The 27,526-nt window shown below is 39.5% G+C and overlaps 1 protein-coding gene across 3 annotated transcripts in view; it reads left to right on the top strand.

The window, feature by feature from the left end:
- Window positions 1–27,526, top strand: part of NCALD (neurocalcin delta) — a 453,797-nt gene that overhangs the window by 335,921 nt on the left and 90,350 nt on the right. Inside the window, exon 1 of one of the 3 annotated variants that reach the window (XM_008001254.3) lies at window positions 2,884–3,069. The exons of the other annotated variants lie outside the window; for them this stretch is intronic. The gene's annotated coding sequence lies outside the window, so the exon portion shown is untranslated. Of the gene's footprint in view, window positions 1–2,883; window positions 3,070–27,526 lie in introns of those variants that run through there. 3 annotated transcript variants of the gene reach the window in all.

Genomic DNA, 27,526 nt, shown 5'->3' with positions numbered 1-27,526 from the left:
AGACAGAGGAGACAGCAACATCCCTACCTACAAACATTGACAAAAGACTGGTTAGAATTGCATGACCCAAACCACCTGTTAGTTCAGGTGTGTGAGCCCAGGTCAGACTGCTTATTTAGTGGCATTTACCAGTTATTTCTGGCAAAGTGGTCAAACTAATAATAGGCAGCCTTGACATTCTTACAAAGAGTGAAAAATACGATGCAGAACTATTTTTGAATGGGTATTTTTAAATTGGGTGAATCATTTTCACCTTTAAAAAAACGACTTGTCAATTAGAAAATAAAATGGCACATATTCTCTTCAGTGTAGTGAGCTGTGATTAGAGAAAGCTCTCATGTATTTCCTATGATACGTTCAACTACATTTGGGTTAATTAACCAAATTGGTAGAAATCTGAGCTCCAAAGAGATCATCATCATGCCTTCAACCTCACAGAAGACTGGTAGCTTCCTTCACTCTAAGAGGAAACTCTAAACCTAGGTAGTTTGCAAAGGAAAATGAGTAGGTAGGCAAATTACTTAATCTCTCTCTTCAGTTTCTGGTTGAAGCATGTTGTAGAAAAAAGGACTACGTGCACCCACTTTTCATTTTGAAGGTCAGTTCACTGGATTTTTTTTTTTTCAAGATGAAGTCTCACTCTGTCGCCCAGGCTGGAGTGCAGTGGCATGATCGTGGCTCACTGCAGCCTCCACCTCCCAGGTTCAAGCAATCCTCCTGCCTCAGCCTCCTGAGTAGCTGGGACTACAGACCTGTGCCACCACGCCTGGCTAATTTTTTTGTATTTTTAGTAGACACAGGGTTTCACTGTGTTAGCCAGGATGATCTCGATCTCCTGACCTTGTGATCCACCAGCCTCAGTCTCCCGAAGTGCTGGGATTACAGGCATGAACCACCATGCCCAGCCAGTTCACTGAATATATTAAATAGAGATGAGCTGAAGCCCAAGGCAGCATAAAGTATACTTAGTCTTAAAATGCTAGACCAGTCAAAATAAAAGTGTTGTTTTTTTGCTAATTTTCAAATTAATCCATTTAAAGTCCTGAATTTGAGGCTTTTTTTTTCCTAGAACTGAGAACTTCTTATTTCAGAAGACATCACCTCTTAGCAGAATGTGGCACTGCAGTTTTTCTCTCTTAAATGCTAAAGCTGCATAAAGAGGAGGAAGAGTTGATTAGGCAGCCATGGATTAGAGCCAGAGAGATGGCAAATTAAGCAGCTCAGAGAACATGGGTCCCAGGAAAGCTAGAAGGGTATGTTTTTCTGCCTCTTCCCATTTACTCATTACTATGATGTGCATTTCTGAACATAAAAGCAGAACAATAATTGGAACAAATTGTTAGTTTATGAATTGTGGCTGTTGGTGAAATCTGCTAGTGAGGCTTTAGGTAGACATTGAATTCCATTGTCCTCATTCAAACAGGTAAATTCCCAACTGTCATTAGTCTGAAATTAAAGGGAGAAAGTTCTTTATAGTTTGATTTCAGTTTTGCAGTGCTACAGCTAATCACATCAGGAAAATAACTTTTTAAATAAACATCTATCTTTTCTCCCAGTTGGGGTTGGGACAGAAATAAAGAAAGTTGAAAAGGAAGATGTAATAGGACAGTTCTATGACCAAGCGGCTTGAACATTAGTCTTATTATTAAAGAAGTAATTTCTGATTCTACTAAAGAAATTTCATTCTTTTACAGTGACACAAATGTAATCTGCCTGGCTGCCTTAGGTTCCATTTATATTTTGTGGCACCCCAGAGCTACTCTTATTTGTTTAGTTATTTATTATTTTTTTAAGAAACAGAATAGAAGTCCTTATAAGCCTAGCATGTAAAGGCCCTTACAGTTTTGAGGGCAATCTCCTCTTCCCTGCCTTTTAACTCCTTGTCCTTTGTTTGGGCATACATTTTCTGAATGTCTTTTTCAGAGTACCTTCCTGTGAGTTTCACTGATTTTGTTTAATTGGCTTCCCATTAATTAAGAAGGAGAATTAACTGGGAAATAGGCACGTGTGCAGAGTTAAAAGTAAGCCAGGGTGGTCCTAAAGGAAAGAAAGCTAATGTTAGAAAACATGTGAGATAACCCTTTTATTCTGTGACTCTGGGCTTTCATTACCTGGCCCCTGTTTACTCAGTGTTGAGTCCCAGCAAAGGGGTATGGACGAGAGGACTCAAGAGTGGAGGATTTGGCACCCATATGGCCCCAAAGCAAAATTTTCAGCTTACTCACACGGTTATTTTAAAGTAATACTGTTTTGAAACTCATTTGGTCATCATTTTTGCCTATCCATTTTACAGTACAGGAATCCTGAATTTATGTTATCTGATGTCTACATCCTACTTGGTATCAGGATCATTAGACGGTCTCATCTGTCTCTGAGCCATCACCCACTGTTTTTTATTTTTCTTTCCATCACAAGCATGGTCTCAGTATATCTATGTAGATTCTGATATAGTTTTGTAAATACATTTTCTTCCAACCCCTCCCCCTGAGCTTCTATTTTTATATATTTGCTTGCACATAAGTTTAATTGGCTAAGAAAACTACTCCAGAATTTTTCAGTTTCTTTCCTTTTGTTGTAGAGAAAGAGAGAGAGACATGCTTCATGCTGGTGATAGTGAAACAAATGAGAACTTCAGGGTGGCGTGTATTTTCCTGCAAGTAACTGTAGAGAAAAGACACCAAAGCCTTGCAGAGGAAAGTTGTAGGCATGCTGGAGTCACAACTTTGGGGGCTGAGGTTGTCGGGGAGCTGTCCGTGATGGTTCTATGGTGTGTGTGTACACACATACTCTCTCTGTCTCACACACACACACACACCACAGTGACAGATGACCTAGTGAAATAATTTCAGAGCCGGTCTGTGGTTGCTACGACAACCAATGATCTCTTGGCTTTCATCTGGCCATGTGACAGGGACTTTGACGTCAGCTAGAGGCAGAGTCTGTGGCTGAGTCCACACAGTCAAAGGCTTGTGAGAATCTGGTGGATGCTGGACCTTGCTGCTGCTGCTACTGCTGTTTCCAGGGGCTGCAGAGCATGGACAATTAAATCTTGCACTTCTTCTGAGTGAGGTAATTAGTTTGCTTTATATACAATAGTTAGATGTTTTTATAGCTCATTGTGGTTTTCCCCTCTCTCTTACCTCTTACAAGTTTGTATTCATGAGCAATTATTGTTGTACCAAGGGGAAAATGTGAAGCAGCTTCTAGTTGTGAATTTCAGGCAGGTTCTCTGGAATTTGGTTAAATTTGGATTAATGTTCTGTGAAGTAGGTTAAAATATAATCGCCTTGCAAGCTCAACACTTGCTAACATAACATTATGTAGACGTACGGATTTTGCAGCTTGAGCCAAATATTCTCTCTTGGATTCCAGGAATCCTCCCTTCAGTATTGTTTTGTGTTTAAAAACTCCAGCATAGCCTTGCAATGTGTTTCTAACTTTTCTTTTTACAATTGCTACTCAATTCTGAATCAGCCTAAAATAGTTTGGAATTGGTTTCTATCTTGTTTGCAGCATTCATATTTAGCAACAATAGGAACCACGGGAAATAACATAACTGAAATAAAAGTTGGGATTTTGCTTATAAATAAGAGCTTTGGTATTCTGAAAGTACCAGGAAAAATTGTCAACAGCTTCCTGTTTAGAGAGAAATAATCGGGAATATGCCAAGGAAGTTGGGGTGGAACCTTTTACATGTGTGCATGCAATTGCTTTTTGGTTGTTAGAGCAAAGTGCATATTTCCAGTATCCTCCCCTGAAAATTCAACTGTGGAGAGAATGGCATGAGATGGACTTTGCTAAGGAGTCATGTAAGCTGTTGTTACTTTTTAAAATCATCAAAATTACCTAAAGAAGAAAACAATAGCCCTCAAACGAAATGTGTCATTGATACACGTTCTACTTTAACTCAAACACAGATAGAAGTAATCACTCACAATTTGCTCTGGATCTTAAATGAATAATTTGATAACTGTGATTAATAAGAATTTTATCTTTATTCCTATAATACTATATACTACAAATTGTTTTCTTCGTATTGTAGTTTCTTTCCTTCCCAAGTTTAGTAATTTCAGATTTTCTTTCATGACATACAGGTTGAATTGTTTTGGAGCTTGTAATTTAAAGAATAACTGTAATACTGAAGTTAGCCGAAGTCTAGATTTATAACCAGGTGTCTAAATCTTACAAGTTTAACAGAAAAAGGGGCAAATTTTAGAGCACTACATGTAATACAGCTAGTATTTTAAGTAGTAGAAAAAACTGGTTGAACTGTATATATGAATACTGTATATTTACAGTGTGTGAATTATACCCTAATTTAGTGCAAGAATATATTGTTTTAATTTTTATGTTCTTTATTAGTTTCAGAATTCTAATAGCATTTATTTTACTCTTGGAGGTGAAAATTTTGAACAGAATTTAGCTACAGTAATAAGTGAATAACTGTGGGTATATCAATAATTTCTGAATAGCTTTCAATGAGTGAATAATCATTTAACTTGCTGGCATTTGACATGTCTATTTTTGGTCAGAGTCTCCATGGAGGATTTTCCAAAAGTCTAATGTGCTTTCATTCCAGGCACATCTACAGAGACATAATCTCATCATTTAATTGATCTCAAAATTATAATAACCCAGAGGCCATGTTCTTAACACCCCTAGAAAAATGATAATTTATATGTAACATTTCAGTTGAGCACGGATAAGACCAGTAGCACTGTCATTTAACAGCACTATCTTCAATGAGGTACACTTTGACGTTTACTTCTTTTACTTGAAATGTGGAATTATCATTATAGTTTTTCCAGGTAGCAGAGATTTTCTTGGTGCTGTCTCTACGATGTTTTAAATTAAAGTCTTATAATAATTGTATTCAATGCCCTTTCAAAATAGACTGCATTTTAGCAGTATGAAATATAAGAGAATAATTCAGTGTTGATGGCAAAATCTCAATGATGAAGTTTATCACTAAAAGAAAACAACCTATGCCGTGAAAGCAGAGATGCTCTAGAATCTACAGGTCTTTTCCTATGGGAAAATAACAGAAAAAAAGACTCTCATCAGAATCATTTCTTTACAGCTTTGAGACTATGTTGATTTCAAGGTCATGTTTGTTGCAGCTTCAAAAGATGCTGGCAAGGAACGAGTTACTCTAGAAACCTGGCTGTTGCATTATTAAATATTTTGTGTATAGTTTCGGGCATTCTTAACCTTTTTGGTGCCATGGACCTCTTTGGCAGCCTGGTGAAGCCTATGTACTTTTCTCAGAATTATGCTTTTACATGCATAAAATGAAGTATGCAAGGTTACAAATCAAACCACTTTCATTCATTGAAAAACGTCAACTGAAGTTTACGAAATTGTGATACATGTTTTGTTAGTAACACATTATTAAATAATACAAACTAACAGCAGTTATAATAACTACCATAATTTTGAAGTAGTGGTGAGCATAAAAGATATTTCAGGACATCTACAACAACTGTAAAATGAGGTGAAAATATCTGTGATTTCTCTTGGCAACAATATCACGGGTGCTGTGGTTTGTGGCCTGCATTTTAATTGAAGGAAATACTAAATTTCAGTTTGAGGTTAGTGAAACTGAAGATGTAATTTTTTCCCAACCAAGTTCCCCAGGCCCTCTTGAATTTTATCCACCCCCGAGTCAATTGATATGTACGTTAGTGATGCCAAAAGGTGATAGAACAGCACTGGACAAAACCCATCCCCCAATTTCCACATTCAGGTCCACTGCATCGGATTTATTCTTTGAGGGCGTGAATTTTGCAATGTTCTCTAAATTCTGCATGAAAAGGAGTAATATGTTTGTAGAGCTACCAAACTGTAACTTTCTTTTATTTTCTTCCTTGAGATCCATTAACAGTCTTATGTTCCCTGGATTGGGAAACCCTTGCCTGGTTAGACAGGGGTTAAGAGGAAAACTCATAGTGTTAGTACAAGTTATGCGAGTTAAAACCATGGGCCACGGTAGTAAGACTATAACTATTTACAAAAGAGCCTTTATCCACTCAGAGAAGATAAGCAAGTAGTACTTCGATGAAGAATGCTGGATGTTATATGAGATTGTAGCTGAAGAAATACTCTAGAAGGTACTTCATGTGCTCATAACATTTGAAGCAAGCATTAAAGAATGTATGTGGCTTTCCAGCTTAGTGTAAAGCACATACATGTGTGAATTGATCAATTGTCATGTTAATTCCAGATACTTAAGAGAGAGCCCTAAAGGTTTATCTGACAGAGATCTCTAGGATGAGGCATGTTTGAAATTAAGCCGAAGTGGAGACACTTCCCAAGTATCTGAATGCAGAACCTTATTGGCCTTATTGGATATTTAAGACCGATACAAGGGGTGTTAATAGTATTGTGTAGTGTGACTTATGTAAGTAATTGTCTCATTCTACATGTTTCTTTAAATGTGCAGAAAATAGTGCCTGATCTTCCTCTCCAAACCAACAGCATAACTTTGCAGTTGGTCAGCTACCGTCACAGCTCCTACGTTCAGAACGTCCAGAGTCATCCTTTCTATGACATCAGCACCCACTGTGTCCACGTAAGAGAATGGGAGCTATGACATTTTGCACAAGCTGTTGTTTAAACTCAATCCAAATCCCTCGCATTTGAAATGGAAGCTTAGCAATTTGTCTTTGTGTGTTCTCAAAGGAATTACGAAAGAGATGTTCTCAAACGTTTCTTATTCTTTGGATTAGAAAAGAACACTTGTCTTGGGAGCTTTTAGTCTCTGTAGCAACTTGATAAAGAAACTTGGAAAAAGTTTAAAATCTCTGACTCCAGGCTGTACTGTTTGCTTCTCAATGCCAGGTGTTTGAAACTTTTCAAAAAGGAATGTGCCATTATTTTTCACAAAATCCACGTGTATTTAACTGGTGCTTCATGATGGAAATCTCACTAGAAATAGCATTCCAAAATGTAGTATTTTTTATTGTTTCCAGAAGTGATACCATAAAAGTTAATGCTCACTAAGATTTTGATATAAAAAATATATGATAAATATTGAAATTCACTGCAGCCAAACTAAAAACAGTCTGCCCTTTTTATCTCAGTGGTGAACTTCAGGGGGTTTGTTGCACGTATTTTCATAAGTGCCTTTAAATAAAGACACAGCATCCCTTTAAAATTTAGTAACCGGAATATTCTCAGGTCACAATGCAGTTTTATATTTGATTTGTAGGAAAGAAATCTCCAACCTGAAAGACATTCCAGCTGTTGCCTGTGTTGATGGGAGGATTCTTCACATTTTCTGAATCTCTCCCAGTGACTGCAGGAAGACCAAAGGTTGCACATTGCTTTTATGCAAGGATGAATTTTTTTAAAAGACGATTCTGGATTTTGTTTGCTTTAATGAATTTAAGCCCTATCTATTAGAGATAAATGTCAAGAAAACTGCTGTGTTCTTTGGCTCTCGTGACTCCCACAGACTTTGATATGATTCATGTAACTCAAACCATGATGAGCTTTGTGACGACCATATTTACAATAGCTTTGGAGATCAAAAATAGCATCTCACAAGAGTTTCCCCATCCTATACCTTCCTACGTCTTACCGTGGATCATGTGCAGCACAGTCACTCAACTGGCAAACATTTGTTAACTGACTACTGCATTCACAGTATTATAGTAGGCATATGAGGTCCTCCCTGATGGAATCCTCAAGTGAGATATGCCACTGGCATGGAGAACCCAAGTGCCTTTATGGAACCTGGCTTTTATTTGCTTGAGCTTTTATTCGACCATTCAGTCTTTCATGCATTCAGCAAATTTTGAGCACATACTAGGTGTCAGGCATTGAGCTAGACCCCAGAGTTGCTATGAGGTACAAGACAGGGCAAGTCCCTTCCATCACAGAACATGCAGTCTAACTATATAGAGAACTTGCCCAGAGACCTATATGTACCATTAACTGTGGTTCTTTTTCCCACAGCCACACTGGCCACTGCAGTCCAAAAGAGAATTTTAAAAGGAAACGGTACAAAACAGAACATCAAAACAAAACAGACAAACAACCTGGGAACCATTAGGTTTTACACCACAGTGAAACCCCAGAAGAGACATTCTGCAGCTGGTGAGCAGCCGGCCTCATTTGTGAGCAATCTGTTCCCATCCATGTCAGGGATTCCAGGCCGGTGTGCTCAGTCCTATTCCCAGCTGGCCAGAGGCTATTTGTCCTGTAGTTCAGAAGACAAATGAGACTGGTAGCAACTGACCTAGAGAATATCTTCTTTTATGCAAATACCCTGTTTCATGCAAATAATGAAAACCATTGCATTTTATGAAAAGTCTTTAAATTAGTGATATTTCCAAAAGTATCTCTACCATCTTCCCTGTACTAACCCAGTCAGGACAGGGTCACTGCTGTAATAAACAGCCCCCAGTCTTAATGGTATAATCCAACATAGTTCATTTTTCAGTCACCCAGAAAGCAGGATTGGGAGAAGGGCTCTGCTCCACACAGTCCTCCAGGGACTCAGGCTCCTTCTATCTAGTTAAACTGATCAGGGGCCTGTTTCTACCACTTGCTAGTGATACTCTGGGCAAGTTACTTAAGTCACAGTTTTCTTATGTGAATAATATTAGGGCCTCCCTCTTGGATTTTTGAGTCAACTTACTTGGCATAGAAACTGACAGGTATTAGGTACTCAATCATGTGAACTGTTGTTATTAATCTTCTACTTCTGGTAGTGCTGCCACCACCATCCCCCAAGGAGGCAAGAAGAATCCGTCAGAATTGGAAGAGTATTATAATATTAGCTAACATTTAGGAAGCTAGATAGTCTTCAAAGTTATTTTCAAAATAACTATTTTTTAACAACATTCCAATTTTATAAATGAGGAAACTGAGGCACTGAGAGCTTAAATTGTTGAGTGTCACACAAGTATATAATAGAACTCTAGGCATTTGGCTCCAGAGTCCTGGCTCTTTATTCACTATGCTATATTGCCTTTCAACTTGAAATATACAGCAGAGCCTCAAATACTGTCATTTCGTTTAACATCGTTTGGTTGTAATGTTAATGAGAAAAAAGAATTGGTTTTGTTGTTAATGATGTTGTGAGGACTTACTATTACATATTGTATTTTCCCCAGAATTAATGTTAAATGTTGTGGCAGATTGTATTCAAAAATAACCTTACAATTGAATCCATTACCACATTAAAAAATTTTTTTTCAGAGATGGGGTTTCACTCTGTTGCTCAGGCTGAAGTGCAGTGGTGTAATCATAGCTCACTGTAACCTCGAACCTGGGCTCAGGCAATCCTCCCACCTCAGCTGCTTGAGTAGCCAGGACTATAGGCATATGCCACCATGCTCAGCTAATTTTTGTTTTTATTTTTATAGAGATGGGGTCTCGCTGTGTTGCCCAGGCTGGTCTTGAATTCCTGTCCTCAAGAGATTCTGCCTACCTTGGCTTCCCAAAGGGCTGAGATTATAGGTGTGAGCCACTGCATTGTCACATGTTCTTCTAGAATCTTGCTCCTCTCCATCAGGAGGTGAAGTCTATTGACCCTCCCTTTGAACCTAAATGGGCTTATAATTGGTCCAACTGATAGAGTACAGTGGAAATAATGCTAGGTGACTTCCAAGGATAGATCAGAAAAATAATACAATTTTTTTCTCTCTGGCTATTCTTTTTCTTCTTGACATTTTTCCTTAGAATCCAGTCACCATATTGTAGGAAATCCAGACCACATAGAGAGGCCAAGAGTAGGTATTTCAGCCAACATCTCTTGCTGAAGTCTCAGCCAACATCCAGCATCAACTGGCAGGCATGTGAGGGCAAGCTGTCAGATGACTCCAGGCCCGGTCATCAGGTATTCCTTTCCCCTCCCAGTGCCAGGGAATCATCCCTGTTGAGCTCTGCCCCAAGTTGCAGTTTCACGAACAAAATGAAAGTTGTTATTGTTTTAAGCCCATAACATTTGGGGTGTGGGGGGTAATTTCTTAGGCAGTCAGAGTAACTGGAACATTGGGGTAATTGGAAATGACTGAAATGTCTGTGGTGAGGGCTAAACTTCAGGTACATATGGATTATTAAATAGACTTTTGCGATTTGGCCTAACCTAACCTAATTTCCAGAGGAAAATATGTTTCTGTTACCAAACAAATTGCAAATGAGCTTTTGGAAATTTGGAACAATGTCCTACATGTTAATGCTGTTACTGGTTCTAGGAAAGGATCTGGGCTACACTGAGGCCTGACTGCATGCCTTAGCAAGGTCTCACTCATTGGCCCCCACTGACTGGGTCCCTCCCTGCAGGAGAGTGCAGTGTGGATGGCAGTACTCGTACCATCTGTCCTAGACCATTGCTCAGTCCTCCTTGTCCACCTTTGTCTCCCTCTTCCATACCTACTCTGTCTAAATTGCTGCCTACTTTTCTATTGTTAGAACCTGTTGTCTCTTTGACGTTCTCTTTTGGCCCATTTCCTATGCTTCTAGGGCAATTTTTCTGCTCTACTGGTTTGTAGTAAAGCTAGGGTATTCGCCTTAGCCAGGTAAAATTTAGCTAATTCAACAAAATCTTATGCCTCTTAACAAAGTTGCCAAAATGACAGCTATCCCATTGGCCTGTGGATCCGTGTGTTGGTCAAATCTAGCATTTGAAATCCTTGATGTGGTCCTTGTGTCCTTACTCAAAGAGGCATCCCTTTCCCTTCTGCTGTAGAGAAATCAATGCCCTAACTCTCTTCTCACTTACTTAAACTTCACCCCATCCTAATAGTTTACTCCTCTTCCCTTAAGAAGGCTCTCATTCATTTATTTATTCAGCATTTGTTAACTCTGTACAGTAAGCCCTAGAGTTGAGTGCCTATGAAAATATTCCTTTCATGTCCAAGGACTGCTAAGGTTTCTCCAGTTGTTCCTCATTTGCTTACCATAGACACAGGGCAGATGTGGTGCAATCACCCAGACTTTTCAACAACCAGAATATGTCCCACCTCGTCCAAGATGTTTCAGCTAAGTAGGATACTACAAGAGTAATATAGGAGCAGCCAGTCATTGAAAAGGTGACAGTCTAGTTAGGAAGGCTGGATGGCATCTGCAGTTGAGGGCCAGAGCTACGTCTTCTACCCTGTCTTCAACTTCCCACAGTGCCCAGTATCATGCTGGACATACAGTGCCTCCTCTTTCCATCTCCGTTAGGTGATTAGTGAATAGATTAACCCCAGAGGATAGATGGCATTGAGATGACTTCGGAGAGGAAGTGAGTTTTGAGTTGGGCCTAAAGGATGGAGAGCATCTGGCATGAGGAGCAAAAGTGGAAGGATAATCCTTCATTGAGAAGCATGATGAGGACATCCTAGTGACGGAAATAGGACACTTCCCCACCTGGAATCAAGAACATGGTTGGGAAAAGGAAAAAAAATGTATAATCTATATGGTGGGTCCATGGAGGATCTAGGATTTATCAGCTTGAGCTGGATTCAATCTGATAGACACTAGGAAGCTGGGGAAAGCCAGGAGCAGGGAAGTGATGTACATGTTAAGTGGGGTGAGAATATTTTAGTGACTGTTTCTTTACACAGCTCATTTAAATCCCTGAATATGTGTTAAGTTAGGGGTTCCCTTTTTGTCCACTTTTCTCATAGAAACGTTTTAACTTTTTAAATTTTAAAAAATGTGAATCCTCTTTTGCCCTCTGTATGGTGTGAGTAGCCATTTTAACTTTAGCTGGGTTATATCCATAGACAGAGCTGTGTAACTTCATAGTTTTAAGCATATAACCTGTTATTCATCAAAATCATACTCATATAAGTTCCAAACCAAATGAACAAGTCAAGCCTTTAAAACATTTTCTATAAAACTAAACTATAATGAGCATATAATGAAAATTGATATAAATATATATTATATATAATTATAGATATTATATGTATTATGTATATACTGAAACCCCCGGGATATTGCACCATTATTCTGAACAATCTTTGAACCATGTCACCAATGAAAAATTAAATTGTGTTCAGTGAGATTTTATTCGTAAGTTGTGAGTGAATTGCATTACATCTGAAATCTTTGAATACTGATCATCAATATATGTGTCTGGCAACTATCAGAATATTCTTAACCAGAGCATGCCATCTTTAAGAAAAATATTATAAATTATACATGCAAAAAGTATACATAATATATATGTATAATACAAAGAATAATAGAAAATAAATCCCTAGGTAGCCAATAAAAACAGCATCTGTTAATCCTTCTAGTGAAGTGTAATGCATTGATATCGATGATAATTTCACTCCAGCAGCACACAGATTAGTACTGTCCCTAAGGTCCAATACCAGAAGAAATTGAATCAGCGATGTATATTGTAACTCTTTGATCACATAAAGATTTTAAACCAGTCAAGTCATTTATTTCAGTCTCTGATGGTGAATGAAAGGTATGTTTTCCACTTACAAAACATCACTTCCTATTGCTGCTGGCAGTTGTGAAGGTTTGGAAATTGGTTTTTGTGTCCAGAGGCCTTTGCCCAAAGGTCATTGCCCATGTTGTGGTTTTTGTCACCTCCTGGCTATTCAGGAGGGAATGGTCAGGGAACCGTTGGTGAACCCTGAGCTCCTGTACAAACCCAACTGCCAGGAGTATTTAAAGCAAACCATTCTCTCTCTCAGGGTATATATATATGTGTGTGTGTGTGTGTGTGTGTGTATATATATATATATATGTATGTATATTTAGAATATATTTCACAAATAGAAGTTATTTAACCATTAAAGATGCAATATTTGTCCAAATTCTACTTTGTAAAAGAAATTGTCATTAGATCTGTTTGTGCCCACCTTGAAAAATGTTGACCAACTTCCAGTTTTTAAAGGCCAATCTGTTATATTTAGAAATAGAACTCGCTTTCTCCTCAGACTGTCAAAACAGACTATGGATTAGAGCCAAGACTATACTGTTAATGAACCAAGAGTTCATTAACTGTTCCATCAGCATCCCCATCAGGAGGGCTATTTTGTTAGAGTCACAAAAGGCACAAAACTTAGTTATGCTAAAGGTTAACTAAAAGGCACTGATTTTGAAATACTGTAAAAAAAGAAAGTTTTCACTGAAATCATGTTATATCATGCCTGGATTTAAAATTAACGGACTTTTTTTATTGTGGTAAAATATGCATATAAAATTTGCCATTTTAGCCATCTTTATGTGTATGCTTCAGTTCACTAAGTACATTCGCATTGTTGTGCAGCCATTACCATTGTACATCTCCAGAGCTTTTTCATCTTCCCAAGCTGAACCATCCCCATTAAACTCACTTCCTATTCACCCCTCCCCATCAGCCCCTGCCAACCACCGTTCTACTGTTTTTAAACAGGGACATTTTTAGGGAATTTAAAATAAACCTGCCCTTCCTCTTTCTCTTGCATAAGCTCTTCAACTAATAAAATATCTGTTAAAAGTCCTAAATTAATTGGAAGTTTCTTAGGTTTAAACACATGGGCAAAATGTACACAAAAAATAAACATCTGTTTCATGGAAGATGTTTTAGACATACAACATTGGGAATATGTCCTTGATGTTAAAGGAAAGGAGATGGTAGGCTGAAGTGTGTGTTCCAAATCACTTACTTGAACCAGTGCGAGTTTTATATAATCACTCAACTAACCAGCCATTCAACCTGGGAGACTTTCTAGTCCTAGTAATATACTCAGATAGTCTTATGTTAGTCTTCTATTAATATTCATTTGAAATAACTTAAGTATAGAATCAATATATGTTTATGGTCGAATATTTGGAAGACACAGAAGAATATGAAAAACATCATTCTTCATGTTTCACTGTTTAAAGGTAACAACTACTAATATTTTAAAATTAAAAAGCATTACATTTAATTTTACTTTATTTCAGCAGAAGGAAAAGAACTCTGAAATGAAATTGAGGATTTGAACTTCACACAGCTGTTTGAAGTGAGAGTTACTGTTTCTAACTAATTTTAATTTATTAAAAATTAAAGATCAAACTCTAAGAGATTGAGGATTAACTTAAAAATCTAATTGTTTCATAATGAGTACAGGCTTATATTTTTAGTTAATAAAGCTTAGTTAACTGTCTCAGTAAGACAGAAAAAACTGCAGATAATCAAACAAAAATACCTTTGGTTGGGAGAAGGGTTTTTAAAACAGAGTTCAAAACCTACTCCCACCTTTAGGATTGTTCTCTTGGTGAAAATTGTATAAAAAAGGGCAATCTGTAAGGAATATAGTTCATGAAGTCATAAACTGCTTTCAGAAGGAAAATGAACTGTACAATAGGGAAGCAATTCTTTCCCCCAGTGAGCTAACACTCATGGGAAATGTAGAAGAACTCCCTGCATCTATTGACTCTCCCCTTTGACCAGAGAGGCTTAACTTTGTTTGCTTCTAATACCAGTGTTTTTTATATTCCACAAATTGTTTAAACACATACTATATTTTAGTTTGCTGTATTTGGGCCACAATTGCCCTTCGTGTATATTTATTTTTCTAAAGTTTCTACTTATCTTTGTCTTCTCTGATTGACCTGGAGAAACTAAAATCGTCAGTACGTATGTGGCATGTCATAGTTTAATTTTTGATGCTTAATTATTAGTCATGGTAACCTCTTTCTTATTGAAGATGCTCTCCACTAAGCCCTCTGTGCTACCATTTAATGTGGACTAGATTTAAGCTCTTCTACTAGAATTTCTTTCCATCACAACTGGATTATTTTCATTGTCTCCACATCTACCCCTTTCTTAGACTCACTTTCAATTTTGCTACAGCATATTTTTGATTTTTTTCAAAATAACAGAAGAAGGGCTATGTCTATGTGAATCTTCATTTTGCTCTCATAATTGAAAAATAGACTCCAAATTACTTTCCATCACAATTTTATGGACTTTGTTTAACTGTCTTCTAGCAACCTGGAAAGCAGATGCAGAGTCTGCTGCCATTTCGATTTTGATTCCTTTATAGGTAGCTCCATCCCCCACCTCTCTCCCATGAACTTTTAGGATTTTCTTGTTGTCCTTGGAGGTAATAAATTTTACCAGGAAGTGTCTGGGTATTTTTTTAAATTATTATTCCTCTTCAAGTTTTTTAAATCCAAATATTCAAGGTTTATTCAGCCCAGAAAAATATTCTTCTATGATTTATTTGAAGTGTTCATCTTTATTTTCTTTGTTTTCTCCTCTAGTAACTCTTACTTTGGAAAGGATAGTGGGTCTCTTAGCTCTAGGAGACGTTAGGTCTCTTGGATCTCTCTTCTATGGTCTTAACTTTTTTCTCATATTGTCTTTCTTCCCTTTTATGTGCATTCAGAGGATTTTCTCAATTTTGTCTTCTGGATCTCAAATTTATTTTTGAGTCATTTCATTACTGAGCATCTTTGTGAAATCATTTTTTATGTTTATGAATGCAGACTTCTCTCACATATCCCTCAAAGAATAACTTTTTTTTTTTAAGTTACCTTCTTTGTCCTTTGTTTCAACTCCATTTCTTTTAGTATCAGATGTTCTGTTGCTCCTCTGGATCCTTCTTTCATATGTTCTAGGTTTTCCTTCAATAACCAGTAACTTTTGACTGGCCCAATCATATTTATAAATGAAGGACTGGGTTGATTTTACTTAAAAATGAAGGGCTGGGTTGACTGGCCCAATCATATTTATGAATGAAGGCTGACTAGTAGAGGTGACTGGAGAGATTTCCTTGGCAATTATGTAGGAATGGTTTTCCACCACACTTCTCTTCATGAATGGAAGGGCTGGCAGTTCCACTCACAGGAGGCACATGTGACAGTGGGAAACAGACAGGCAAGCCTATGACTGTCCCGACTGCCAGGACTAGGAAGGCTTTATTTTTAGGGATGAACTACTTTTGTGTACTGCCTTTCTGTACAAATCTTAAAGGGGGGTAGAAAGAGATGGAAAACAACATTCTTCATAGTCTTTTTATTAATTTTCTTGACTGTTCCTTGTCCCTGTGGCTCCAGACCTGAATTCTTCAGGATTCTGTTGAGAAGAACAGCTCTCATCTCTTCACTAGCTCTCTCTAAAATTGATTTTACATTGTGATTTTTGTTGGCTCAATCCAAACATACCTGTTGGCTATTTTCTAGAAATTTCTTAAAATTTCTGTCTACTGATGGTAACTTTCCATCCCAGTTCTATGATTTTTTCTTTTCCATACATATTTTCTGTCACTTAGCTGGAATTTTTGAAGGAAGAACAGGTAGACTATCATGTCTAGTCTGCCATCTTGAAGAGAGATTATATTAACATTAGAGTGGCTGCCCCAATGTGCTGATGCACGATTGGCAGGAGGCCATGGCACATGTCTTACTTTTCATGAGACTATTTCTCCTTCTTTCGTGGCCCAGACAGCACCCCCAACCCTGACTGACCATATGATCAATATGGATCATTTACACAAGAACGAAGTGAAAACAGATGGGTCACAGGAGCCAATTCCATTCATCAAATCCACAATATCTGCCTCAACCATGTACTGTATCATTCTTCAGGACTCCACTGGGTCCCATTCCTAACTTCCCCAGAACTCCTGTCAAATACCAATCTAAATTACACCACTAACCACACAGTTCTACAATTTTCTATCTGTTTCCTCCATTAAGCTACAAGCTTCCTGAAGGTACATGGTGTCTCATTTCATATCTGTGTCCTCACTGCACCCCACGAGAACTGGGATTAAGTACCCAAAACAGACTGAATAACTCAGGGACTGAATGAATGAACAAAGAAATGAGCAAGCTTGATGTTGACCTGGGAAACAGGTGTGTTGTCTTCCTTTGCTGATGACGCTAGTGACCTCCTTTGCAGTCATGCGATGATTTGGAGAAGGGTGTTTCGGGCAGGAGGAGCAGAATGGATGAAGGCCCAGAGGCAAACTGGAACATGGCTTCTTTGGGGGAGACTGGTGGAAATTGTTCCCAGAGGACTGTTGATTATTAATTCATCCAAAGAAAATCTCTAACCTCTGTTGTATCCTTTTCTGCAGAGTGGTAGTCTGACCACAGGATCCTTCTCATCTTTGCCAGTTCAGTGAGTTCAGGTCTAAATAGAGCTGTTTTGTTTTAGCAGAAAGGTTGGGTCCTCAATTCAATAGGTGTCAGTAAATGCTCCTGCATAGTTCTATATAATCATGATTTAAAACCTATATCAGTCTTCTTTGCAAATGTACATTAAAGCATCTACTTATACTTGTATTAAGTAGCATTACTTGTACTAAGCCCTCACTTCACAGGGACATTATGAAATCACAGGCAGCTTAGAATGGAGCTTTCAAGTCATCCTTGGGCCTCTGTTGCCTGCTGGTATGGATAAAGCATGACCCCCTCAGCCAACAAGTTCTGCTGCTCCTGTGATGTTTGGTAAAACTTCCTTGCTCCAGTGCCTCTGACTCCAGTCAGCATCTGAAAGTTCTTCCCAGAGGTTGGAGTGCTTTGCCTCCTATTTCTGCAAACTTAATATTTAAAAGAATTACTAGTTGTCAAAAGGAATCAGGCTCTTAATTCCTAGTTAATTGAAATTAGTCTTGTAATTTTAGATGTATTATTCTATTCACAAAGCGGGTACCTGATAAGTGTTTGTCAATGAGTGAAAGAGTGAATGACACATTAGAAGAAAGATGGGGTTTGTCTTTCATGAAATTGGAGTTAAGGGGCACATTTGCTGGGAATTATGCCAGGTAAGTACAGGGATCTGCTTTTGATCACAGGCCATTTGTTCTTTCTATGTTAGCCATTTTCAGGCTGATCATGTGCTGTGCACATCGTTCATCTCTTGTCTTTGGGGATAATTAATTCCAGGTTTCAGAACATCACTAATGACATCTCAGTAGGGTTCTTTTGTTTGTCTATAACAGGATTGTCTGGGGTCCATGCTGTTCCCAAAGATCTCACTCCTCACGTGATGAGGCAGAGACCCTGACTCACAGGGCATACCCGTCACATCCCCAACTTCTCAGCATCAAACTGGGTTTGTTTTAAGAATGAAGCCACTAGCATTAGAAGTGTGACAGTGTAAGACAGGAGATTCTAAGTTGTATGACTCAGGAGCCACCTTGGCAACCCTCAGTGAAATGCTGGGTTATCCTAATAGGCAAGTGAGGTCTTGGAATGCTAACAGTGTAAAGTCAGTGGCATAAAGGGACACGTTCTCAGCAGCCCTTGACGAAGTCAAGACTAGAGACACCAGGAGAGAAATGACTGCCTGTGAAGGTTGCACAGAGAAGATAAGGTTCTCACATTACTGCAACCTCCAGCTGGATCTGAGCTGCTGGGTCAGTGGAGAGGAGCACCAGCCCAAATGGATCCCCCAGCGCTCTTGGTTGGAATCTTCCCAGAAGCCTGAGGGGAGTGGTATAATGTCTAAACACAGGTCCCTCCAGTCACTGGCATCAGAATCAGAGCCACAGCAGTGTGGTGGAAAGAGGCAGATTCCTGGGGCCCAGTTCAGAACTTTGGAATCAGAATCTACAGAGGTGGGACTTGGAATCTGCCTCTGTAAAACCTCCTAGGTGATTTTTAACTCACACCAGCTACACATTGAGAGCCTCCTGCACCTCCTAATCTCCTCACTCTATAGGGATCTCATGCTGTGGACAGATTGCCAAGCACCAGAAGTTTTAGCCAAGCATGTGTGTGGTTGGCACATAACATGAGAGGCAAGTTGTGTGCCCTTGAATTTAACAAGTAGTGCTGGAATACAGGCACTACATTAGGCCTTGATGGCAATTCTTGCCTTTAGGGGACAGTAAGTTATGAAGTCATAATCTGTACTCCGAGCCCAATGTGATGAACCATGTAGCATCACTAAAAACTCCTGTAGTGGATTTACGCCATTGGTGACAAAGAGATCCAATGCCAGGAGGAAGTTCTCAGCCTAGATCACTACACGACTGGAAAAAACAACCCTGAGCAAGTTTCCTATTTGTGAGGAGCAACCTAAGGATGGGAGTAAGATCCCCTTAGCAGGGCTGCCCAAAAGATTGAGGCTGTCAGACTTGGATATCTGGGCACCCTAAGTTGACAAGCTTAAAGGGCAGAGAGCATGCTCCCTTTGTCTTTGTCTTCCTAGAAGGCCTAGTGCAGCATTCAGCTTATAGTAGGTAGAGAGAACCATTGTTAAATGGTTCTTATGCAAACAAGGCTGACCTAGGCGCTGGGCCACATGGGAATGTGGAAGCAGAGAGCCCAGCTAGTGGGACCGACATGCCTTGGGTAGATCTTCTCACATTCATGGCGCCTATTGCCTCCGCCATGACTCACTGCCCATGCACTCCATCACTTGTGAGACAAGATGTGACAAGCAGCTGCTGAAAGTTGTGCCTTGTAACCTAAATATGTCTCTTTGCTCTTTCTAACTTCATGGGAGTAAACCTCTTCTCTAATCACACATGAGTTAATGTAAAGGTTTCAGAAATTAAATCACATTTCCCCACTGGTTAACTTGATCATTTCAGAGTTACATCATCATTGTGGATTGTTTTTTTTTCCTCTTCAAGGGTAATAAATTAATGAAGTATGCACAAGGGAAGTTTCTATTTTAAGAAAGCTGTGTGAAGTGGAAGAATACTTTGTTCAGTTATTTCTTTCATAGTAGGTCTCCACCTTCTTTAAGCTGAAGCACACCTGTTTCAGGGAAAAGAGTTGGCCAACAAGACAGCATTGGCTTTGTGGGAATGTGCCAAAGAAATTTCAAGATATTGTATTCTTTTGATTCATATTCCCAAGTTGCTATCCGGAGGAAATATACTAGTGGAAGGAGAGAATAGCAGCCATTTACAGGTAATTAATGAGTCTATGGTGTATGAATCATTGAATTCCATTCTAGATCACTATTTATAATTATTGGAGATTTCTTGGCAATGCTTAAGAGACAAATTACTCAAATCCCCTTACTTGTCATAGCAGCAATTTAACTTTGCATAAGCGGTACTCCATGACCACTGAATTAGTCATTTTTCATTACCTACCTTTGAGGTATGTTAACATTAGTCCTCTTTAATGAATGAGAAAACAAAGTCCCAATAAAGTTGATTCTGGCCCAAGAGCATATAATAATCAGAGTCGTGTCCATAATTCTTAAACTTCTTCCCTCTGAGAAAGCACATGTTTGTCAGTGGGAAATAGCCTCAATGGGAGGTACATAGGCCAACATTTAGGAAATGTGTTTTTATTTATATAACTAGTCCTATGTTTAGAAAAGGAATATTCAACTCTAGTCTCACGTAAGAATCAGCCAGAGAGCTTTAATAAAATGCCACTGCTGGGGCCTCTCTCACAGGATTTCTGACTCATTTGGTCAAGTATGAGGCCTGGGCATGGGTCTTTTGAATTAGGTGGGGAAGAAGCTTCCAAGGTGATGCACATGTGCAGGGAGCATTGGGAATCCTGGTCCTGGCAAAATTCTAAATCTGACCCCACAGTTTCCCCCATGGTCTCCACCATCCTGCCATTAGAGCCCCTGCATGTGGAACCCTCTGGAAACTTATACATATAGCCTGGCTTCCAGCATTTTGTTATCAGAGAGGGGACATTTGCACAGAGTGGTTTAGCAGTTGAGCTGTAGTACAGCTAGATTGCTCTGGCAGAGGAACAGGGAGAAAAGAACAAACCCCTGGCATTGTGTGCTGAACTGACTGGTGAGGGAGGGGTGCAGCTGAGAACCCTAGGCTGCCCCAGGATCATGACCGGACAGGAGTGCCATGCTCCCAGACAGGGCGTCTTGAAGATGAGTTGGTAGACCCTGATATGGAATGGAAAATCAAGGGAGGCTTCTTGATTCAGAGCAGCATGCCCTTTGAAGTCAGACTGCCTGGGTTCAAATCCTGGTTCAATCACAAACTCTGTGATTAAAACTTGGGCAAGTTACAACCTCAAAAATGATTCATTTCCTGATTTGGAAAACAGAAGTAAAAAATTGCAACTACCTCATAATTTTTGGGGACAATGAGATGAGATAATATATGATATAATATACTAGGGTCTGCTCCTACCCCTTTCTGGGGTCACTGGATCACCATTAAATTCTCTTTATTAAAATGGGGATGGACCATGACCCTCTTCTTTGAGGTAACCCATTCTCACAAGGAAATATAAGGTTAGATTTAAGATGGTGAACCAAATGTTGTCCCAGAAGCAAGAGATTTCATGGAAAACAATTTAGAAGGGAGGCACTTGGCTTCAGAATAGTAGAGTAGAGCCGTGGGACCCATGATGTGTCCTTGGACCAAAGAATGAGAACAGGTACCAGGAGGCCAAATGGGATTGTGACCAGACTTGGGTCAAAGAACACAGAGAGCAATCAAAGCCAGAAATTATAGAGTCAAGTCCTAAGAAATTGATGACCCGGACACCAAGGAAGATGCCCAGGGCTGAGGACGGTGGGTTCAGGTGTAGCATGCTAAAGAACAGATAGACAGTTGTTTTATTCTCTGCCTCCTTGGATAGTTCGCTAAGCCGAGGGGGTCCCTGAAGTCCAAATCTTAACAGGCCATTCTGACAAATGTGTTTGCCACTAGGAAGATACGATTTCTAAATCAGAGTCCTTGGATTCTGCTCTAAGACTGTGGGCCTATCGGCATTTCCCACAGTGAATCCTACAGAAGGCTGGTTCTAGGGTTGTTCCAGGATAACCATATTTGCTGGATGAATGAAAGTTAGCATGTTTCTTAATTGGAAGACTTTTCAGTGCTTTTAATTTGCTTGTAAATCTCTAAGAGGAGAATATGATAAGACATGTTTCCCAAACTAGTTTGACCATGGGACCCTTCTTGGCGTTGGAATCCCCAACTCCTACTGTTTTTGCCATCTCAACTCAAAGCTTCTGCCTTTAGGCCAGACCCAAGTCTCTCAGGGGTGTATAGAACTCTCTTTGGGATGTGGCCTCAGTCCCAGGTTCCTACCACTCAGGTAGAGGCACAAGATAAAGCTGTAAACTGAGTGGAAGGCCCAGGCCTGCCTTGATCGTATTCTGTCTGGCACATAATTGCGACTCAGTGCCTATTTGTGGAATAATTATTCATTGAATGAACGGGATAACCTAGTTCATGCCAAACTCTTTTTTTTCTTTTCTTTTTTTTTTTTTTTTTTTTTTTTTTTGAGACGGAGTCTCGCTCAGGCTGGAGTGCAGTGGCCAGATCTCGGCGCACTGCAAGCTCCGCCTCCCGGGTTCACGCCATTCTCCTGCCTCAGCCTCCCAAGTAGCTGGGACTACAAGCGCCCGCCACCTCGCCCGGCTAGTTTTTTGTATTTTTTAGTAGAGACGGGGTTTCACCAGGTTAGCCAGGATGGTCTCAATCTCCTGACCTTGTGATCCACCCGTCTCGGCCTCCCAAAGTGCTGGGATTACAGGCGTGAGCCACCGTGCCCGGTTCATGCCAAACTCTAATTGCTGACATAGATAGTACATTGGGTATATCCAGGGTTAACTACTCAACTGACCTGAACTTGTTGGGGAGATGTGTTTTCTTAGGCTATTTTGTATGAAACTAAGAATAATAAGGCATAAATTGTCCTGATTTGGTGCCTTTCTTTTTTCACCAATCCAAAATGACTTCATAATAACCTTGCCCATCTCACTTCAAAACAGTCATGAAAATGGTTTGCCAAAATTAAACGCTTCACAAATATAAAATATAATCCTAATAATTTCCTTAGGCATTAGATGCATCTGTTGATGTCCTGTAGGCCCTGTAGTACCTCATCTGAACCTTTGTGAATATCTAAGCATATGGCAATAAAGCCTGCCCCCAAGCATGTTTTATAACCACAGGCTTTGCAAGTTTAAATGGAGAAGAGAGATGAAACAAGAATGGGCTATTTTCCTTGACTGTTTTATCTTGGGTAATATTTATTTTGAGCAGTTTTCTAAATAAGCAAAGCTTTTCTTCTATGCTTCATGCTCCTGCATCCTAGGAATGATGTATTTTGTGGGAATTTTCGTCCACCCCACCTCCACCCTGAACTTGCTGATCTGGAGGTACCATAATGCTAGCTAGAGTGGTCCCTGGCAAGGCTCTGCAGAGGGTCATGTCAGACACAGTCCTAGCCAAGGCACTGCCTCGTGTGGGCGCCATATCTTGTTATTGCTTGTGGGTTTCATCCAACTGCATCTACCCGATAGCAGTTCTTTTTTTATTTTTATTTTTTGGAGAGGTAGGTAGAAAGAAAAGAAAGTAACTTTGATACAGAGGTGGGGAACTGGAACTTAGATCCACATCTACAACAACAAGGAAAGTGAACTAATTTTGTCTGAACCCTCTGAGTTGCAAGATGTGTTTGAATTGAAGCGTTAAATTTAAACCTTATTATCACACATAACAATGCATAAAATCACAATGGCCATATTTTCTTAACCCTGCATCATAATACAGCCTAAAGATTTTATCTATGTTTTAAAAAATGTATTTATATAAACAGTCTTCAACCTGCATAAAGATGAAACCACATTAATTTTAAATTTAAAAAATCACTGTGTTGAAAATAAAAGCATTTGAAATCATGACTTTTGGGAAATCTTGACTGTGGCTGTCTCTGCCCTGTGCCTTGAGAGAGAAAGAAAGACTTGGAAGTCTGTGCTACTTGCCAAGTGTGTCAGGAGTCCTGCTTGTCCCAGATGACAACTGGCACACACGGACAAGCCACTCGCTCTAACTTTGTTTTTTCCTGGTAAAGAAGTAGCAACTACTTGCCAGCCTACTTCTTCTTTGCAGGAAGCCCACTAGGAGTTTGCATAGTCAATCTGTCATTTGAAATCATTTATTCAGTGTAAATCATTACCATCAGAAAGTAAGAAGGAATCTGTTTACAAGGAGATCTTAGATAATGGGAGAAAATCCAGAAAAAAAAAATTTATAATAATCTTGGCTACTGATTATAACATCACCTCTTGCTGAGATTTCTTTAAGGGGTTAGTCTGGTATACTAAGCATATTCAGCTGCTGAGTTTTCGAAATGAATAATACAAGAGAACCAACTAATGTGCCTTTGGCTCTTCCAAACCAGTCTGGTACCTGCATGAAAACATTGGTTATTTTGGTATCCAGTTGGAGAGCACAGGGCCACACAGCAGGATTTCTGAAAATCAAAGCTCTCTTCCTGAAATATGTGGTACAAAGGATGCATTTCTGGGATCTGATGTTTTCTGGCTTATTCAAATAATAATGATGGTGTTAGGAACCTTTCACAACTATAGGACTCTTCTTTATGCTCAATGCCAAGAACAACAAAAGCCTCACCAATCTGTGAATGATCTCTGTTCATGTTAGAATTCTCTCCCTGAGCTGTTGGTTCTCCCATCCAGGGCTTGTCTGCTCTCCCTTCAGTTAGGCTGGCCAGCATTGATCCAGAGTCCTGGAATGTAACTGGCTCAGCCTTTGATAATTAGGTTACCTGATTCCCCGCATCCCCAGGCTAATTTTGTTTAAGATTTCACAGTGCTTCTAAATTTACAGATGTAAACAAACAGAGACACACTTTTCTTCAAGACATTTATTAGAATCAAAATTAGGAAGAGTTTTTAACCTTCATACAGTTGAGCTGGTGAAAGATGCTGTTGCAGGTCATTGGAAATGTTCATCAGTGTCTCAGAAAGAGAGAGAGAGAGAGAAGGAAGGGAGGGAGGGAGGAAGGAAGGAAGGAAGGGAAGGAAGGAGGGAGGGAGGGAGGGAGGAAGGAAGGAAGGAAGGAAGGAAGGAAGGAAAGAAAGAAAGAAAGAAAGAAAGAAAGAAAGAAAGAAAGAAAGAAAGAAAGAAAGAAAGAAAGAAAGAAAGAAAGAAAGAAAAAAGGGAAAGGAAGGGACGAGGGAGTGAGGGAAGAAGGAAGGAAGGAAAGAAGGAAGGAAGGAAGGAAGGAAGGAAGGAAGGAAGGAAGGAAGGAAGGAAGGAAGGAAGGAAAGAAGGAAGGAAGGAAGGAAGGAAGGAAAAAAAAAAGGAATGTGTATTTTCTTCTAATCATGCCTGCTTGTTTTAGTTTTGTAGGCTGTGGGTCAGTTAATCAATGTGAGCCAGTTCGAGGATGGCATGCCTAGGTTATTTTCCAAGGGAAAGGAATATGGTCTTCCACTATTAGGTTTGGAAATATCTAGAGTGTGTTCACTTAAAAGCTTATAGGTAGTATATTATAATTAATTTGCTTTAGGAAGAGAGAGAACCAGAGCAATTAGGACATCACTAATGAGCTGTTTGAAATACTAGGAAACATTAGTCTTATGGATATAAATAAATTGGGCATAGAACGTCAAGTTTAATACTGGACACTATGGTTATAGAACATGAAAAGTAGACATTGTATTAGTTTCCTATTGCTGCTATAACAAATCATCCCAAATTTAGTGGCCTAAAAACAACAAATTGATTATTTTACAGTTCTGGAGGTCAGAAGCCTAAAGGTCAACAGAGCAGCCTTTCCCTCTGGAGGCTCTAGGGGAGAAGCTGTCTTCTTGCCTTTTCCAGCTTCTCAATGTTGACTGCCTTCCTTTAGCTCACAGCCCACAGCACTCAGACCTTGCTTCCACCATCACCTCACCTCTGACTCCAAAGCTCCTGCCTCCCTCTTAAGAGAACCTTATGATAACACTGGACACACCTGAATAATCCAGAATAAGAATAACCTTCCCTCCTCAAGATTCTTAACTTAATCAGATCTGCAGAAATCCCTTTTGCCCTGCAAAGCAACCCATTCACAGGTTTCAGGGATTAGGACGTGAATGTCTTTGGAAGGCCATTATTCTGCCTACCACAGACATTAACATCATAGATAAATTAATTTACCCCTTCTTTTGTTTAAATTTTTTTTTTTTTTTTTTTTTTTTTTTTTTGAGATGGAGTCTCGCTCTGTCACCCAAGCTGGAGTTCAGTTGCACGATCTCAGTTCACTGCAATTTCTGCCTCCCAGGTTCAAGAGATTCTCATTCCTCAGCCTCCCAGGCAGCTGGGATTATAGGCATGCACCACCACACCCAGCTAATTTTTGTATTTTTAGTAAAGATGGGGCTTCACCATGTTGGCCAGGCTGGTCTCAAACTTCTGACCTCAGGTGACCCTCCGGCCTCGCCTCCCAAAGCGCTGACATTACGGGCCTGAGTCACCACGCCAGGCTAATTTACCCTTTCTGATTGGTTTTCTCATTGGCCCTCCTACAACTCTGAGGGAGTGAATTGTAGCTATGGTCTGCAGGTATGGACCATGGGTGTGACCATGCCATCCTGCAGCGAGACTTCCTGTGAGAATAAGATCTGCTGGTGCTGTGGACTCTGCTGTGTCCGAGGGAAATTTCTGGTGGGCACTAGACTGATGTTTTTTTCTTTTCCACCAGAGTCTTGCAAATGTAACATGTATTATAACTCACTACTCAGAATCAAAACCTGATTGTGGTAGAGTTTATAGGTAACAGGGCTCTAGATTGAAGCAGGTCAAAGGCTGAGTCTCCCCCTTACTACATGTGAAATGTTGCCCAAGTTCCTTATTTTAATTATGCCTCAATTTCTGTATCTGAAAAACAGAGATGATAACTTCCAGAATTGCTGTGAGATTAGGAAGATAAAATATGCACAGTTTTTAGCACACGCCTGACATATAGTTGTTGCCCAGTTACCGATTATGGTCAGAGGCTTTCAGCAGGCCTACTCTTGCTCTAACCTGCTGAGAACAAACACCAGGAGTGAAGAGTAGCCACAAGCAGAAGAGAAAGCTGTGGATCAGGCCACAGACAAAGCCATTCCCCAGTTAATCCATGAGGCCGACCGCCAGCATTGTGCAGGGAAAGTGGAATTCTGCACTTAAATTGAGCTTGCAGAATTTGCAGATGGAAAGTCTAAGAACTTGTAGTAAAACCTGGGCAAATCCCAACATGGAATGTTATGGATCATGACATTTTCAACATCATAGAAGAGGTTAGGGTCCAGAGGAGAGAAGTCCAGTTCAGTTGAGTCCATAGGCAATTTCCTTAGCCATCACAGTTAGGGCTGACCCCTTATCCATTAGAACATATGCAGCTATATAATCATCATTTGCTTGCTCACTCCCAATGAATGGAAAATACTGTCTTGTCCCAGAATGTGGCTTCAACTTTATTCCCAATAGTCTACTTTATTGTCATCCTAAGACCTGACTTTAAAAACCTTCTCCAGATGTTGTTTTATGTGTATGTGTGTGTATCCATTCAGTCAATGGATTCTATCAATGAAAAACACCAGTATTTATTTATTGAATATTTACTCTATGCTAGTCATTGTTTAAGTGCTGACTGCCTAAAATATATTTTGTTACTTATTACTTGCAGTATTTTTATTATAATTCTAGTAAATCTATTATTATTTTGACTTTACAGATAATCAAACTGAGACTTCTAAAGTCTATGTAACTGGCCAAACTTATAGAGATTGTAAGTGGTGGAACCAAGAGGCCAAGCCGGGTCTGCCTGTCTCTAAGCTCTAGGTTCTGGTACCTGAAGGGGGAAAACTCAGCTGAGAATAAAATGATAGCAGGAACAACAACTATTACTA

Source organism: Chlorocebus sabaeus, chromosome 8 (assembly GCF_047675955.1).
Source record: "Chlorocebus sabaeus isolate Y175 chromosome 8, mChlSab1.0.hap1, whole genome shotgun sequence".
Classification (NCBI taxonomy): Eukaryota; Metazoa; Chordata; class Mammalia; order Primates; family Cercopithecidae; genus Chlorocebus; species Chlorocebus sabaeus.
The sequence above is the reverse complement of the archived record's forward strand: the minus strand, read 5'-3'. Positions and strand labels throughout refer to the sequence as shown.